The sequence below is a fragment of the Hermetia illucens genome, chromosome 6 (assembly GCF_905115235.1).
Source record: "Hermetia illucens chromosome 6, iHerIll2.2.curated.20191125, whole genome shotgun sequence".
NCBI classification, from domain to species: Eukaryota; Metazoa; Arthropoda; class Insecta; order Diptera; family Stratiomyidae; genus Hermetia; species Hermetia illucens.
In genome coordinates this window covers 94,224,609-94,231,001 of record NC_051854.1, presented here as the reverse complement: position 1 = coordinate 94,231,001, position 6,393 = coordinate 94,224,609, and positions in this window count along the sequence as shown.

Sequence of the window (6,393 nt, the reverse complement as noted above, 5' to 3'; positions counted from 1 at the left end):
TGCACAGCCCATTAGCTGTGAGAGCTCGTTTCATTTTTACCTCTACATGTTTGTTCCAAAGAAGTTTTTTATCTAGAGTGACCCTCAGATATTTCACTTCTTCGGAGAGTTAAAGGGTAGTACCCCTCATCTTAGGGAGACAAAGTCCATCCAGTTTTCTCCTTTTTGTGAATAAAACCATTGTGGTTTTATTCGGATTAACTGACAAACCATGTCTAAGGCACCAGCTGTCTATCAAATCAACGGCATGCTGTATATTCCTACACACCGTTCCAAGATCCCGATCAACAGCAAGTACAGCCACGTCATCAGCATAAGCTTGAGCGTGTATTGGCAAATTTTGCAGTTCGCGTAGCAGTGAGTCGATCAGCATACTTCACAGAAGCGGCGAAAGCACACCTCCTTGGGGGCAGCCCTTCGCCGCTTCTGTAATCAGGTAGCGATCGACCCCTACCTCAGCGCACAACAATCTTTGCGTTAGCATAGCATGGATCCACTTAATTAAAGCATCATCAACACCATGCGATCTGGCGGCATCACAAAGTTTTTGAAAAGGCGCACAGTCAAAAGCCCCTTCAATGTCCACGAACACCCCCATCACGTACTCACCATTCAAAGTTGCATCCTCTATCTTTGTGACCAAAGAATGAAGAGCAGACTCACAGGACTTTCCACGTTGGTAAGCATGTTGGTTTTCACTAAGTGGGTGTGACCTAAGTGCGTTTCCACGAATGTGACGCTCCACCAGTCTCTCCAAACCTTTCAGCAAGAATGAAGTCAAGCTGATCTGTCTGAAGTTCTTTGGATTAGAATAGTCATCTTTCCCAGGTTTCAGTATGAAAACTACCTTAGCCTGTTGCCAAGAAGAAGGCACATAGCCCAGAGCAAGACATCCTCGAAAAATATTTCTTAGAGGTCGCTCTAAATGCTCTATACCCTCCTTTAGCATTGCCGGATAGATGCCATCCATGCCAGGTGCTTTGAAATGTTCAAAGGACAGTATGGCAGCTCTCACCTTTTCATGGGTAACAACCCCTTTCGCAGTGTTCCAGTTCCCCTTGCAACGCTTGCGTGTTGAAGGGGTTGCAAGAACCGTCAACTCTCCCCCTACCACTTCTCTCACCCGTTCTCCCGGGTGGTGTACTTCCAGGAGGGTCTGTACTGAGTCTAAAGGAGTCTCGTTTCGAGCACCTCACGAGCCTCTTATATTCACATTGTGCGTTCCTGAAATTTAACCAGTCTTCGTCCTTGTTACTTTTGCAAGCACGATTTAGAAGTCGCCTGGTTGATTTCCTGAGTTTTTCCAGTTCCCGGTTCCACCAAGGAACCGTTTTACCGCTTTGGCCTCGGGAAATAGGACAAGCCTCTTCATAGCACTCTAAAAGTGTGCCGTTCAGAGTTTTCAATTCATCTTCCAGCACCAAAGGAGTCCTTAGTCGCCTAGGGAACTGTACTTTATTGCCAAGAAGTTCATTGAACTTTGCCCAATCCGTTTTCCTAGGGTTCCGTCTTTGTATTGCAGACTGTTCGCCCGCAATAGTCACATTGAATTCTAGATATCGGTGATCTGACAGTGAGACCTCGTCTAGCACTCGCCAGTCTGTAATCAACTCTAACAATTTTGGGGTACAGATTGTTAGGTCAATTACTTCGCTTCTTCTCGGTCCCACGAACGTAGGGGCGCACCCCACGTTTGCAGTCATAAGACCAGCTGAAGTGATGAAATCAAATAGCTTCTCTCCTCTTGGATTGCATTTGCTACTGCCCCAGCAAATATGTTGAGCATTCGCATCGCAACCTATTAAAAGTTCGAGACTACTTGATTCTGCATACGCCACCAGATCCCTTAGTTCTTGCTTCGGTGGAGGATACAAAGAATCATAGGGTAAATAAGCGGAGGCAACTATAATGTTTTTCCTCTCGCCATTTATCTGGTATTGTATGATGACCGTAGCTAAGTCCTGGGAACAATATTGTCTCAGCATAGTTGCCTCTAACCGTCTTGACATCATGACGCAAGCTCTCGGTCTTATGGGTCTTTCGTCGTAGAAGATCCTAGCCCCCTTTACTGATCCAATGCCACAGATTCTGTTAAATCGAACCCACGGTTCTTGCACCAGAAAAATATAGGGGAAATCCTGCAGCTTTGTCATTCTCGCTGCCAACAGGTAGGAGGGAGCTTTGGCATGCTGCAGGTTGATTTGACCAATCTTTATGTTTTTCGACATAAACTTAGTCTATTGTCGCTGACAGAAGAGTCTGGTGCGTCTAGTGTGGATCTTACCGGGGTTTCCAGTTTATTCCCACCTTCCGCCGGAGATTCTGCTTCCTTGTGTCCGATTTCTCTGGGCGTTAGCGCGCCTAGTGGTACAGCCACGTCCATGTCCTCATTCCCAAGGTGCTTCATCTTCCTTCGCAGTGCTCTCTTCTGCCGTCGGCTTTGGGCCTTTCCAGGTTCACGGTGTCCGGACCGCTTGGATCCATTTCTACATACCGGCGTTAAACCAGCAGCGTCCACGTCACCAGCTTCCCGTTCTTCCGCTCTTCCTGGTAAGGATGAAGGAGAAGGTTCTGACAGGCAGAATTCAGCCGTAGTCGGATTTCCAGTTTCTCCCAATTTGAAAGTTTCCGTACTTTCCTTTCTGGCTAACTTCGCCGTAGGCACCAAGTGCAAACTTTCCACCGAGTCGGAAAGCATGACTTCTACAGGTTGCTCTATAGGCAAATATGAATGTGGTGAGGCCTCCAAAATCCGCGCCTCGGCCGCAACATGATTGCTCATGGTCGCGGGTGGATTCGAAGTCTGTGACTTCTTACCACTTGGAGAGTTTAAATCCATCGTTTCCATATTCATATTTTTGGACACCCTTAGTATAGTAGTAAACTACTACAGGCTCTCCCACCACGACAAGGTGGTGTCTGAGGGGGAGAAGAAGCTGCACTATGATGCTCGCAGGTCAGAGTCTAATTAGCGACAGTTGAAGGAGGGGTCCATTATCAACTACTAAAAATTAACCTCGGTGTTCGTGAAGTTATTTACCTGATGTTCCCCATAGTCGATAAGTTACTTTATGTGACATATTCATAATCGGTTTAACCTAGTTCATTATAAGTGAAGAGGACCATGGTACGCAGATTACAGAATCTAACGTTAAAGCAGAGATCTTCCAACATGTGATTCCCTAGCCCCATTCAAATTCACTATTCTTAAGTGACTTCATGAAACATAACAATTTCAAAACAGTAAGACAACTCACAGGCTTCCGAGGACATGTTCACTGGCATTCAGTGTTCAAAGTCACTAACACCTTCAACTCGAATGCATAATGTTTGTAGATGTTCGAAAAGCGTTTACACCCATTCTAGCACTCATATGTGCTCCCATATGCAACTCAATGTCCCCAACAATAGTATGGAAGCCGAGAGAATATGTTGCCATGATATTATGATAAATTATCTCATTTATGACACACTGTTAAATTGTTTGTCTGCACAATGCATATGGTTTCCCACATGAATCATTTGAGCATCTTGAAAGCCTGAATAGGATGTGCTTCATTATACATTTATCCTTTCGCTTTCAAGTGCTTGTTAACTAGAAACAATTATGTTGACCACTTGTATTTGCTGGCGTTCACAGTGCGTTGTGCTTTGTGATATGATTCGAGAATTATTCATAGATATGCAGACATACTATATATATATGTGCGCTGCTCGAAAGTAGGATAACAACTCACGGGAGTGCACTTCATGGATGTACAAATGGATCTGAAAATGTGGAAATCTTCAGTGAAGCATTTCACATGGAACTCTTAATTGCGATTGCTTATTCAGGGCAGGTGCTTATTTGATCAGCTACTAAAGTTTCCATCAAGGACTTCTCGATGCAAGAAAATACGTCTGGAATGGAAATTGACTCAAATTGGCTCAGCCTGAGAACGTGACGGCAAATAATGGATTTATAACCTTTTCCTTTATTTTGTCTTTACCTTTACCAAAAGCGTTTCCCACTACTCTTCATATTTGCGTACGTCCAGTTTTACTTAATTGGAAAAGATAAACAATTAAGACGCGCCTCACACACTTCTTGACAGAAAATTAATTTTCTTCCGTTTTCCTTTGTGTATTCTACTCCCAAGTCTGCTTTTAGCCATTACTTCCCTAGTCCCATGGTTTCCTGAGGCGCCTGCACTCTTTCTCTACTGCTCTGCGCCAAGAGCCCTTGGAACGGACGACCTACCCGCCGGCCATCTTGGGAGAGTGGATTCCACTGCATGGCGTAGCTCGCAATGCAATTGCCGCCCTTCCTTAAAGTGTGACCTATTCACTACTATTAGGTTGTTGCAAATGAAATGGCCGTTTTGGTACTAAAATTTGAAACGACTGTAAAGCTTACAAAAATTTATTTATTTAATCAAACTAGGTGCCAGTCGATTCAAAATACTTCTCGCAGCGAGATTCAAGAGCATTTATGCCAGTCCAACTGTCGGTTGTTGATAAATTTGTCAAAGGCAATTTTGACAGCCTCTTCGTTCCTAAATTGTTTTTCCGCCAAAAAATGATCCAAATGCTTAAAAAACTGGTAGTCGGTTGGCGAAAGGTCCGGTGAATATGGTGGATGAGACAGAGTCTCATACTGCAATTCGTTCAACTTTTGAACCGTTATTCTGGATATATGAGGTCGTGCATTGCCGTGAAGGAGTATCACACCATCTCTGTTGACCAATCTCAGCCGTTGAATACTAAATTTTTGGTGCATTTCCTCGTATTTCTGTGCATTTATCGTTTCTCCAGGTGCTAAGAAAGAATAGTGGATAACTCCAGCTGCAGACCCACCAAACAGTCACCATTACCTTCTTCGGATGGAGGCTCGGTTTCGGCATACACTGTGCTGATCGGCGACGATTGTCGTATAATATCCACTTTCATTACATGTCACTATTCTGTGCAAAAAAGGATTGCTTCTGATGCGGGAGAGTAAAGAACTGCAAATGTCCATTCGAAGCGCCATGTTTTGCTCCGTAAGGGCTTGCGATACCCATTTGTCGAGCTTTTTCACCTTTCCAAGTTGTTGCAAGGGTCGGGAAACTGTGTACGCCCAGTTTTTCTGCAATGTTCCTCACAGACTAACGTGTGTCGGATTGGCCTAGCACACGCAGCTCGTCGTTATCAATCGATGGTCCTGGATGTCCATGTAGCTCACTTCGAAGGTTTACGTCGCCTGACCGGAATTTTTCGAACTACCGCGGTGTGATTCGTTCTCTTACCGTATCAGCTCCAAATGCGCTGTTAATGTTCCTGGTCGCCTCCGCTGCTTTATGACCGAGTTTGAACTCATACAGAAAAAGTATACGTTCTTGGCTCCTTTCCATCTTTTTTTCCTTTTTATTTACTGTCATCACAACGATGGTCAAAACTGAAATGACTCTTTGATTAAATGTAGGAGTATTTATACTTCATTATCCAACACCAACAGCCCCAACTGGTGGTGGTTTGATACAGCAAAATCGCAACTAACTTCACTTGATTGTCAAATCGGCCATTTCATATGCAACAACGTAATACTTCCGCTTCCTGATCCCAATGCATACGAATGCCAGGTCTGTGCGCTGGTTGGTGTCCAATCATTTGGTTAAGGTTCATGACCCTGAGAGAGCGCAAACAGATGTTACCAGTGCAGTTGAGGTGTTTGAGGAAAGATCTTATCTTCCATTGAATTCCTGTACATTCTTCAGACAAGGCAGGATGAAAAAGAAATATCAAAAAAGTGACTGACGACTCATCAGACGTTGCCTCACCTCTGCCCTGGGAGTACTGTGATCAAACATTTTTTCCCGAAAAATAACTTAGGGACTACCTTAACAGATAAACTGAATCTAAAGTATAATATATAGTTTAGTCTAATTTACCACTAAAGGAATATATAACAGAGAAAACATCTACATGTAATTTTGGACGAAAAGTCGGAGAAATCTCCACTCGTTGACCTTAATTGAGAAAGGTAGGGCGGGGTAGAATAAAGGAGGGGGAGTAGAATGGGTGACGCGGCCGAAGACAACCTAGAGGGAAGAGCTATCCCAGAAACCTAAAAAGTTACCGAAATTGACCCTGAAGGTCAGCCCACAAAGATTGAAGCTCCATCAAAGTGGTCGGTTGACACTTTCTTGCACGCCTCTGTGCTAACCAGGCTCGGGAATGTGGGGAGGGTCCTTTGAGCGCTTTGATCCCTCACGTGTCATTAGTGTTAAATTAACGTGTCCATACCGATGCGGGAGTCCGCACCGGATCTAAAACTAGACAATCGACAACGGAATTCGCGACGGCCTAACGAAAAAAACCAGAACGCGAGCTAAACCTGGAAAATAAAGAAAACCGCTGGACCGCGCGCGTGGA